Source organism: Akebia trifoliata, chromosome 2, assembly GCF_017979445.1.
Source record: "Akebia trifoliata isolate Shusen 1 chromosome 2, ASM1797944v1, whole genome shotgun sequence".
NCBI lineage: Eukaryota > Viridiplantae > Streptophyta > Magnoliopsida > Ranunculales > Lardizabalaceae > Akebia > Akebia trifoliata.
Genome location: NC_141376.1, coordinates 28,443,699 through 28,456,486, shown reverse-complemented (window position 1 = coordinate 28,456,486; position 12,788 = coordinate 28,443,699). Strand labels below are relative to the sequence as shown.

At 33.3% G+C, this 12,788-nt stretch overlaps 1 pseudogene; it reads right to left on the bottom strand.

Annotated features, from left to right (window-relative positions):
* The window catches only part of LOC147410045 (geraniol 8-hydroxylase-like), a 74,375-nt pseudogene that overhangs the window by 42,233 nt on the left and 19,354 nt on the right, over positions 1 to 12,788 (bottom strand).

Below are 12,788 nucleotides of genomic sequence, written 5' to 3'. Positions count from 1 at the left end.
AAGGTTTTAAAGCTTTTAAAAACTATGATGGCTTCAGATTTTTCCTGTAAAAAATAAATCTATGTTTTCCGACAATCATCATCAATAAAAAAATATATATATTTTCTTTTTCCATTTGATATCGGGTTTTATTGGACCACATATATCAGAATGGATCAGCTCCCATCGTCTCTGCGCTCTCTATGCCTTGCTTTTTGGAAATTGCTCACGATGTTGTTTACTGACATCACTTTCTTTGCATATTCTGGAAAGAGGAGTAATCTGAGGAAGGTCGGTCACCATGTGCTTCTGAGAAAAAATCTGTAAGCCTTTGAAATTCAAATGGGCATATCGCAAATGCCAAATCCATGTCAAGTCATTTATAGCAGAATTGAAACATGTTTGAATGCTTTTTATTTTCAGTGGAAACAGCCTGTTTGGAGTCATCTTAACATGAGAAATTACTCCTCTTCTTGGATCATAGATCTCACAAGTGCCCCCTTTGATTGTAGTCTCATAACCATTCTCTTACAGCTGTCCCACATTTAACAAATCGCTTTGCAAGTTAGGAATATAAAAAATATTTGATATAGTTTCAATATTGTCCTTTTTAGTCCTAATTTAAACATCACCTTTCCCATAACATTTATTTTAGAATGATCATCAAAAGTCACAGTAGTATGAAAATTTTCATTTAAATGAAAAAAAAAAGACTTGTTACGACACATATGATTGATGCATCCTATATCTATATACCATATGCCTGGTTTAAGCTCCTCATTGAGGTGAGATGCCATCAAGAGTGCTTCTTGTTCCTTTTTTTCTGCAAAATTGGAATGCTCTCCTTTGTCATTGTGAAAGTTTGTAGTGCATACGGACTTGTAATGACCAAACTTGTGGCAGCGGTAGCGCTCAATGTTGGACTTATCAAACTTTGAGTCATTGTTGAATGAGTGTTCGTGGTGATCATGTCCTCTGCCTCTGCCCTGATAATCTGGTGTGTGAGAACCTCTGCCTCTTCTTCATCCTCTTTCATGGCCTCGACTATGACGTCTACTGGATCCTCTCCCTTTAGAGATTTCACCATGAGTTGAAACCTTCAAAGCTTGTTATTCTATTGAACCTGTTGTTATTGTCATTCTCTGCTCATGCACCAGTAATGAACTTTACAGTTCATCACGATCTTGTAACTCCTCAATAAAACATACCACATAAGAGAATTTCGGAGCCATTAATAGAAGAATTTTCTCCACCACTGCCACATCTTCAATTTTTCATCATGAATAGGCATCTTGTTTACTATTGCCAGTGTTCTTGAGAAATAAGCATCAAATGACTCTCCTTGCTTTATGTGAAGAATCTCGAACTCTGTGTGAAGGGCTTAAAGCTGCTACTTTTTCACCCTTGTTGTACCTTGATACTTTTTCTTCATGGAATCCCAGATCTGTTTGCAAGTATCCTTCTAGAGAATAGTCTCCAAAATTGAACGATCAATTGCTTGAAATAAATAATTCTTCACCATGAGATCCTTCAACTTTTGTTCTTCCAGTTTCCTCTATTGTGCATCTATCAACACAACTCCACTAGCTGATTCAGTTACACTTGTTTCCACAACAGTCCAATACTCTTTGGATCGTAGAAAATTCTCCATCAACATACTCCAATGATCATAATGACCATCAAAGCGAGGAATTGCTGGTTACACATACTTGTTGTCTGAGGCCATTGATACCTGCTGGCTGCCTACAAAATAAAATAACAAAACTACTATTTTTTATTTTAAACCAAACCTTCCTTGGCTCTGATACCAAATATTGATTCGAGAGAGTATATATTTTATTAATGAATTGAAACCTTTAAATACAAAAAAATCAGAGATGCACCTAATAGAAAAATAGGCAACAACTAACCCATGACTAACAACTCCTAATCTCATGGGTCCTCCCTATAGAATTGGTAAACACTACCCAACTTCCTAAAAAATAGACTACAAATTTATTCTACTAAATAAGAAAAATAAAATAAAACTTCAACAAAGCAAGGAAAAGCCCTCAAGATTTTTAAGTTTAAGTCCATCTTGAGTTTAAATTTATGAGAATTTAAATTTCGTGTTACTGATTTATCTTTAATGACTAATAACTGCATATTGAGATTTCTAAGTCCATCTTGAGTTTTACCATTAAAAAAGTGAATTAGTAATATTTTAAACACCAATATACAACAAATAGTGTGGATACAGGTGGCGCATTATAGTTTAAGGCAATAACAAATCATGGTGACAGATCAAGTAAGGTATAAGACTTACACAAGGATTTTCATTAGATGAGAATACATCTTATTGGTGATCACTCGACACCAAGAAACCTTAGAGGTAAACCATGTACATAGTTTATCCTTGTGTTGACATCATCAAGTTTCAGGCCTTCCACAAGAATACTTAATTATATATTTGTGAAACTTTTAATTATTCAAATATTAAATGTGTTTCGTATTGGAAAATAAAATAGTAATGTATTGTATTATATATTATTAATAAAAGAAACCAAAACTTAAAATTCCATTGTGAAATTTGAGGTTTGTGTCTTATGCCTCGAGACACACACCTCGAGTGATGGTCAATTGAGCAGAGCGCCTTATGCTACGAGGCTCAGCACATGAAAACATTTTGTTTGTCCTTGAGCCGTTCTATATTGACTTCCTACGACGTTGCAAAGATGATGAATTTCACTCGTATGTCAGGGAAAAACATCTCTGGTTCTTTGCACATGTCCAAGTCAGCATAGTGTCGAATACAATGTCGTAGGACGTCAGTTTACCCATTTTCTTTGTTCTTTTATAACCACCTGATCTATTGGAATTTCCAAGTTAAATTTGCATAGCATCCTAAAAGTCATCTCAGACATCCCAATCAGGAATTTATGGGTTCTACCTTTAACTTCAATTCAACTGCAACAATTATTAGTTTTTCTAGTAAATGTGGGCCAGTTAGGGTCCAATTTTGATGGGGTATGAGATCTTATTTTGGGAAGTTTCGTTGGTCCCATTTAGTTTCAATTAGCGACTCGAGATTCATGTAGAAATATGAAACATATAACTTCTTGTTGAACAAACTAAATCAGCACGAAGTTACCTGCTTAAATATATTAGCTCATGTTAATAAAGGCCAAGTGACCCATTAGTAGTGTGCCTAGGAGTTAAGACATAGTGACAAGAGTTTGCTCCTATTGGTTGTGTGGTTATGAAACTGAGTGCAGTCTCTAGAACTTTCACACGCTAGTACATCACATCTTGCAAGGCCACGAGTGAGTCTATACGTGACTACTTTAGGGGTGATTCAATGGTGCACACCTATTGCTTGTCCTACATGCACCTATCCACTATGCATTTCCCAGAGATTTCTAAGTCCATCTTGAGTTTAAATTTATGGGAATTTAAATTTAGAGTTACTGATTTATCTTTAATGACTAATAACTGTATATTGAGGTTTCTAAGTCCATCTTGAGTTTTACCATTAAAACAAGTGAATTAGTAATATTTTAAACACTAATATACAACAAAGAGTGTAGAGCCAGATGGTGCATGATAGTTTAAAGATTGTAAAATCAAGTCAGTTAGAAAACTGAATTCAATTATTTGAATGAAGCCCTTGACAAAAATATAGCTAAAAGAATACCCCAATTTATAGGGGGGAAAAGTTTCTTACCCTGTCTTTTAAGAAAACATGATGAGAAGGAATTAAATCGTCATACGCAACAACATATAAGTAATCAATTCCTATATTTCACAACAAATAAAAACATCAGAAGTAAAATAATTTTGTGAATAATCATCATAAAAATGTAAATGCAAGAGATGAGGAAGGGATTCCATCAGAAGCTAGAAAAAATATAAAATGACCAACTCCTGCAAAGCATATGCGTACATTCCTTTAATAAGTGGATAAGCAAGAAAAAAATGGCTATAATTTGGGAAGACTAGACTTGGGTTTTATAACCAAGTAGAAGGCGAGTACTAGGTAAGCAGTATCTGAATATACCATCTGCCTCGATGAAAATAAATAAGAGATCATTCACGTACTTTCTCTCAACACAGCTTGGATAAGTTAATTTGAGCTATTACATACCACACCTGACCTCAACTGACAAAACCATTTCCCACTAAATTTAGAAGATTCGGTCACTACACCAAGGAAGCTAGGGTTCATGTCTCATTACCGAGTTCTTTCCAACCATGAAATGCAAGCCTTCTATGGCTTCATTCAAATAAAGCATGCATGCAAGAACAAATAAAGTAGAAATATATCTACTAGAGATGAGTAAAACCATCATTTAACCTTATCTGAGTAAGGGATGCAACAAAAGTTAATTAAAGAAAGTAAGGAAAATTGCTACAAAGATATCTTGGTTTCTTCTTTTTATTCAAGGCCTTGGTGTTACTAGAAAATAGTCACAATGTAGAGCTTGATTTACGCATAAATTTTATTAACAGCTCCATTGCAGATTTGAGACCTAACCATTAACATAGAAGTGATGGGAACAGTAAACCATGTTACCAAGGGTGTCAATCGAGCCCGCTTGCCTGGCCCACTGAAAAAAATAAGGTTAAAGGCCTTGGCATCCAAAGATTCTCAAGTATCCATGTCATTTCCTATAAGTGTAATACTTTGGCCCTAAATCAGCCCCAAATGAGCCTATGAGCTTAATATCCATATCATTTTTCAGCATTTCGGGGTCATTTGGATCTTACTTGTTTAATTAGTTATTTAGGGTGTTAGATGTAAATAGAAGTTTATGGTAGGGCATGTAAGTAGAATTGTTTTTATTTTATTTAATTGATCATTTGGAGCAGTATGATTAATACTATGAATAAGCAAGATTATGCTTATTTCCACCATTAAGAAGCTTAGGAAATACAGCAATTCTTCAAAGATCAACATGATCTCATTGGTATTATATATATAGAAAACAAGCTTTGCAATAGTTAGAAATGACTAATATCCATTTAAATAACCATCTGACATATAACAAAACTCTATATTCTAACCTAAAACTTATGCCAAGACAGAAGAAGATGGAAAATCATCAAAATCTAACATCACATACAAATAACCTATGAATATTAGATGCACGTCTAACTAATGTACATAAAATCAAGATTGCATATACACTTGGCTGAAGTTCTGGATTTTTTCGCAACAAGTTTTTAATAAGTTCCCAACTAATATAGAAAAAAAGAAACTGATCAGAGCTAATCCATTCAAAGAAAGGAATGATTTCTTACCATCTCCCCTTTATAGGCAAGGTGAATATAAGCTAACCATATCCATTTTCCAACTTTGAGAGAGTAAAGTTTGCTTAAGCCTGAAAAATGCATCTACAAACTTAACCAAAAAAAGATAAGACTAAGGCGGTGTTTGTTTGAGTTATTTTTCAGCGCTTATTGCTGAAAAAAAATTAAATTCAGCACTTTTGTCAAAATAGTGCGTTTGTTTACTCTATATTTTCAGTGTTTATTGCTGAAAATAAGTGAAAAAAATTCAGCACTATTTTGATGCTGAAAAAAAGTGCTGAAGCGGTAAACATTTCGCTTTTTTCAACACGGACAAGTATGCCCTTTGTTTTTTTTAGCATGGACAAGTATGCCCTTATTCTTAAAAGGATATTACCTCTTATATCCCATGGATAAGTACATAAACACCCCACAAATTAATAAACCCACACCATAGCTAAATTATTTTGTCTTATATGAGTTAAAAGTTTTGGAATGATTTTATTTTTGGTGAGGATGATCTCTACAATGAGGAGATCATCATCACAAAAAATCAGCACATCTTGAAACTTCTAACCCTATCAAAACAAGTTCAAGAACCGTAAATTATCTCTTTTTTTATTTTTTTTTTGAAAACTATATTTGACAAGTTAGAAGTTTCAAAATAGATTGATTTTTGGTGAGGATGATCTCTAGACCATATAGACCATCCTCACTAAAAATTTGCTAATTCTAAAAACTTTAACCCATATAAAACAAAACAAAAAATGGCTATAGTGTGGGTTGCCCTTATTAATTCATAGGGTGCTTTTATAATTACACATCCTTCATTTCCATTAAAAATTATTCATCCAAAAATTAAGTTCTTTTAAAGTTGATTTCAAATTTTGATGACTTGTATGACATTATTATTTTTAATTTTAAATTTGTGAGCTTTTATAAATAGAAATTATTATTTATAAATTGAAGATTTGAGTATTATTTATTATTTAAAAATAAATTGTATTTTAATTTTATAAGAAATTACTTTTTTCATTAATCTATCTCAACACATCCTCACCTTAATTACATTCATTATTGTTCTTGTTTGTTTGTTTGTTCTCGTTGGATGTTTGATGTGTTTCGAATAAGATTTGTTTGATTAGTGAGGATTGACCCTCTGGATTCAACTCTTTATAAAGTAATTTGGGATTGATTCTTGATAGATTGTTTTGAGGTTGGGTATCCCCATAGATGAGACAAAAAAGAAATAATCTTATATGGTTGCTAAAAACTATGTTGATATTGAGATCTCAGCTAATAATCTTATAAGTATTTGTGTTTTTTTTTCTGGTTTCTATATTTAGGTGTTTGCATGGAAATATCATATTTAAGATATTAATCTATTAGCACTGCTGATTTTTATACTATATGATAATCTTTGGTATTCGTGTATTATTAATCTCGAGAAACACCAAAGGTATGATCCTAAGATTGCATAAGGCACTTTTGGTTTAGTGGACATAATAGGGACACAACCCCAAATATCTAGTAGGTAATTTATATTTGTTTGGAGTACCTTGACTTAATTTCAATTTCTTTTAGATTGTGAACAACATTTCAATGCTATAAATGTTGGGTTTGTTATAAGCTTGAATCTCGATATTTGTAAGTACTTGAAGTATTCTTGTAGAGGAGGTGCATTTATTTATAAAATATATTTTTTTTGAGTCATAGGTGAATCTTATTCAATTAATATGTTATTTCAACTTTTTAGTAAGTCCAAATGTCGGTTTTGGATTCAATCCAATTCTTACACTACAAGAAAATGTCGAATTACGAACAAAACTTTGAAACGACTTGTAGCCCTTTCAAATCGAAAACGGTTTAAAGCCGTTTCTCTATTGAATACCGTTTCTTACTATTGATTTTAGATTAGCAACCTCGAGAGAAACCTTTAGATCTTACATTCGAAAAGGAACGAATTGTGAGACGAATACCTTAATGAAGTTCCATATTCTATTTCCATCATGTAATCTTTGACTTTTCACATCTGGTTCTTGTTTGTCAGACTCTAACGAAGCTCCCTCTTTGATTTCTATCAAGTGATCTTCGATTTCTCACATCTGACCTCTGTTATTCAAACCCTAATGTATCTCCATCTTTGATTTCCATCAAGTGGTCTTCGACTTCTCACATCTGATCTCTGTTTTTCAAACCCTAACAAAGCACCTTCTTCAACTTACATCAAGTGTTTTTCTATTTTTCAAATCCTCAAACCCTACTAAGCTCCATCTTCATCTCGACCAGCCTCAATGCATAAGTGTACAGGGAACTTTTTCTAGGGTTTCGTTGCAGAGCATTCTCGAATTGCATTCCTTTTGAGATTTTAAAGTTCTATTTGAGGATTTCTAACAATCTTCAAGGTACGATTCTCTAATTGTGAAAATCTTTCATATAGTTTTTTATTTTTTAAAAATTTTAAAATTTTTTTGACAAAAGTTTGAGTTTTAGTTGTTGTTCTTGCTCGATCATTGGCAGTGGAAAATCGAATCTAAGCAGAATTCATTAATTTTTTTTATGAAATTCAAGCTCTTCGAAGGATTCCTGTTGATTTTCAATGTATGATCCTAATTTCAAGCATTCTGCCTTTTATTCTCTCTCTTATGTGGTTTATATCTGAAAATCAAACATTTCTAGTTGGTTTTGTTCTAAATGAGACATAAATTTATAATTTTCTTCCAAAACTAAGTAAAATCCTATGATTTCCAAATAATCATGCCTTCTAGAGGTTGAAGTAATCTCTATTTAAAACTTCAACCATTATTTGTGGTTTTGATTGTAGGGTATAAATTTGATCGTTGGAGGCAAGAGAAATAAAACGAAAGTGAATAGCTCTGAAATCATACGATATCTACCTCAAACTTCTTGCCAAGGTTAGGTTTTTTTACCCCATACTTAATAATCTATGTTTCATCTTTAGAGATTCTTCATGGATCTATTGTGTTTATCTTAATATATAAGTACTTGTTTAAATGAATATACTATTAAGTAATGATATGTGAGTGCTTTTATGTATGAGTTAGTATGCTTAGAATACATAGATAAATCTAGGAATTGGGAAAAACACATTTGGAAGCAATGTATCATATCCCTATAAGAATTGGTATATTTTTACGAAATTCTCAGTTTATTGACTTTTAGTTTAAACTTGTGAACTATGTGTATTCGATTTTCTTACCTTCGCAAGACAGAACATGGGTTCAAAACATGATTTTAAATATGAATACATATCATAGTGAAGTGTATGGGCAATATAGTTAATTGTGGAAATAAAGATCATCTACATGTTAGAATATATTTGTCATAATTTATCTGAATGTGTTGTATGATGTGCTAAAAGAACTATAAGATTTACCCATGTAACTACTGACGTAGTGGAAGAGTGTGAATTAATAAATTCGATAGATTGTGTTCAATGGAACACTCAAAATCAATTTGAATCAATAGATTCAATTGATAAACAAACAAAAGCTTGAAACAAAATAAAGTATAAAACTTAAAAAAAAAATTAAAAGAGAAAAGATAATTGAATTGATTATTGAATTTTGGATTTGGAGTTCTTTATATAGATAACTCCATCATAACAACTTGTAATCCTACTAAAATATTAAAAATTAATATTCCTAACCTATCTATAATATAATATTAACTTTCTAATCCTATTAGAACTCAAATTAGAGACTTCTAAGCACTTCTAATTATAATATAAATAATAAAAATAAATTTAAAACAAATTAGAAAGTAACAAGGAATTGTACTCCTAACATAACTATAAAATACAAATTCTACTAGAAGTAGAAATAGAAATACTAGTAAAGCTCTAACTAGAATTGTAGATGTCCTACATCAGGCTCCTTTTCTTTGAAATAACTCATTCCCAAGTTTGGTATAGGAATAAAAAAACCATCATTCAAAAAATAAAGATAGATGTCCTTAACGTTGAATATCAGGGATATGTGCATATCATCAGGCAAATCCACTACATAAGTGTTATCACTTATTTTCTTTAAGATACGAAGGGGTCCAATTTTCTTTAGCTTGGTCTTGTTTTAAGTTCCAGGGGAGAAGCGATCTTTACTAAGATAAACCATGACCAAGTCTCCTTCTTCATAGCTCTTGAATCGTCTATGCTTATCGGCATTTACTTTATATTGTGCATTAGAAGCTTCAATGTTCTTCTTCACTTGTCCGTAGAGCTTGTGAAAGTTCCCAATCATATCATTGACCGTCACATTGGAGTTAAGGAGAGAAGGAATTTGTACCAAGCCCAAAGTATGATTAGGCACTTTGGAATAGACTATGTTGAATGGTGCGTAGCCTGTAGAATGATTAGGGACTGAATTATAAATGAATTTAGATTGTGCAAGTGCCAAGTCTCATTGTCTCGGTTTATCACCGGAAAGGCACCAAATCAAATTGCCAAGAGTACGATTCACAACTTCTGTTTGTCTGTCCGTTTGAGGATGGGTGGTGCTTGAAAACTTAAGTTCAATTTTCAATCTTGCCCATAAAATCTTCCAATACCAACTCAAAAACTTAGAGTCACGATCTGAAGTGATAGTCTCGGGGATGCCATATATACATACGACTTCACGAAAGAAGATGTTGGCTATATTTACGGTATCGTGAGTTTTGTGGCAAAGGATAAAATGTGCCATCTTAGAAAAGCGATCAACAACAACGAAAGTAGAATCGTTGTCGCATTGTGTTCGAGGTAGTCCAAGCACAAAATCCATTGAAAGATCTTTCCAAGGGCCATTAGGGACTAGTAAAGGTGTGTACAAATTAGTGTTTTGTGCTTGTGCTTTCCCTTTTTGGCATATAAGGCATCGACGAACAAAATCTTCAACATCTTTCTTGAAGGACTTCCAAAAGTACCGTTCTTCCACAAGTGCAATGGTCTTTTCCCGTCCAAAGGGTTCTGGGAGTCCGCCACCATGTAACTCTTTGATAAGATGCTCACGAATAGAACCATTGGGAATGCATAACCTTGTTCCTTTGAAGTGGAACCCATCTTGAACCACAAAGTCTGAAGAACCTTGCTGTCTCGAGTTACACTTTTCTCACATAACTTGGAATTCTGGGTCATCAATGTAGAATTCTTTGAGTACATTGAAGCCTATCACATTACTCCTTATAGTAATGAGTAAAGAATCTCTATTTTGCGAGGTATGAAAAGGACTACGACTTAATGCGTTAGCAACTTTATTGTTAAGGCCAGATTTGTATTGAATAGTGAAGTTAAACTCTTGAAGCAAGGTGATCCATGAAGAATGCAAGCGACTGGTCGGACTTTGATTTTGGATGAATTTCAAGGCCTGGTGGTCCGAATAGAGCACAAATTCATTTTAGATCAAGTAATGCCTCCACTTTCTAAGAGCACGAATAACAGCATAGAATTTGAGTTCATATGTACTCCACTTTTGCCTTGCCTCCGTTAGCTTCTCACTAAGGAATTCAATAGGCATTCCTTCTTGAAATAAAAGAGCTCCTACTTCATGTATGGAGGCATCACAATGGACTTCAAATAGTTTTTCAAAACAAGAAAGTGTCAAAATAGGGGCGGAAGTAAGTTTAGCCTTTAAGATATGAAAGCTAGCTTCAGCATCATCGGTCCAAGTAAATTCTTTGTTCTTCCATGTGTCAATTAAAGGTGCTACGATAGAGCTAAAGTCTTTGATGAAACGCTGATAGAAGGATGCTAACCCATAAAAACTTCGAGCTTCGGAGGCTGATTTTGGAAAAGGCCAATCCTTTATGGCTGCAATTTTAGTTTCATCCATGTATATGCCCTCTTTGGAGACTATGTAAGCCAAGAAAAGTACCGAAGACGTGAAAAAATGACATTTCTTCAAATTGATGTAAATATAATTGGCTTTGAGAACCTCAAAAATAGTCCATAGATGCAAAAGGTGCTCTAAATTAGATTTGGAGTAGATTAAGATATCATCAAAATAGACCACAATGAACTTACTAATGAAGGGTTGTAGTACTTGGTTCATGAGACGCATAAAAGTGATTGTAGACACCCCATTTTTGCATCCGCCTGATTAATCAAGTCGTCCACCCGATCGCAAAGGTTCCCAATGATGGATGTCTATTCCAATGCTTTATTTTGTTACCAGATATGTTTCAGAAATCTGGATGAGGTATCTCGAACTGACAAAACTTAGAAACCACGCTACGCTAGGAAAATACGACCCCAGAAACATAGAAATCATCATCTTGCAAACAAAAAAGAAGCTTCACGATAAAAATCACTAAAAATGATTAAATTACCAAAATACCCCTAACCTCAAAACAACCTTAGAGCCTACATTACGCTTAGGAAAATCCGTTCAAACACATAAAACAACAAATCGAAACCAAGTAAACCACTTCGCCAATTTTTATAAAATTTGACAAAATTACGAAAATACCCCTCATAAAGTTCACGATCATTTCATATAAAAAACTTCATAAATGACAAAAACCAACATTCCCATTGAATTCCTTACGAAAAACTGATTTCAAAACATCCTGGAATATTAAAAAATGACTTAAAACGTAAAAAATCCTCTCCGAGGGCAAAACGGTAATTTCACAATTTTCATAATTAAAAAATTCGAAATTAATAAATAAAATATTAAATAGTTAAAGTGAAACATTAATGAAATTAATTTAAAAAGTTGAACCTAAAAAATCGATTAATTGGACTCTCAGGCAAAATTGTTGAGGGTTCGTGGGATATTTCTTTAAGGTCCCCTCCATTTGGGGGTCCAAAGAATTAAAGATATAATAGAAGGGGGTTCTCCAAAAATTAAAAGTAAATCAAGCAAGACTGAAGTCAAGGTATTAAAGTCAATCAAGTGAGACTGAAGTCAAAATTAAAGTCAATCAAGCAAGACTGAAGTCAAGGTACTAATCGAGTCAATCTCATAAGACTAATGTCAAAACCCTAAATCAAAATCCTAATCTAAATTAATCAAGTCAATCTCATAAGACTAAGGTCAAAACCCTAAATCCAAACCCTAATCTAAAACTAATCAAGTCAATCTCATAAGACTAAAGTCAAAACCCTAAAACCCTAAAGACTAAGTCAAAACCCTAATTGAAACCCTAAAAGAAACCCTAATCAAACCCTAAATGCTTCTAAAAACTTTATAAAAAGGAGTCTCCACACCCTATTTTCGTATCAAAGAAAAAACCCTAGAAAAAGTAGGTGAAGAAGCCTCTACAACCCCTCCAGAACCCTAATTTTGGAGCCCCAACTCCTTCCCTAACACCCCTACTCCGATTTTAGCCTAAAAAACACCCAAAAACCTCTAAAAAACATCTCAAAAATCCACAACAAATTCGAAGCACCTAGATCCAAGAAGGAGATACTTTACCTCGGAGATCAGAAATCAGATCCGGAGATAGAACGAAGTAAGGAACACGGTACAAGGAGTCGTTTTCACCAGATCTGAGGGAATAACACTTTTGCAGATCAAAGGTAAGCTTATTTTATTATTTTTTTT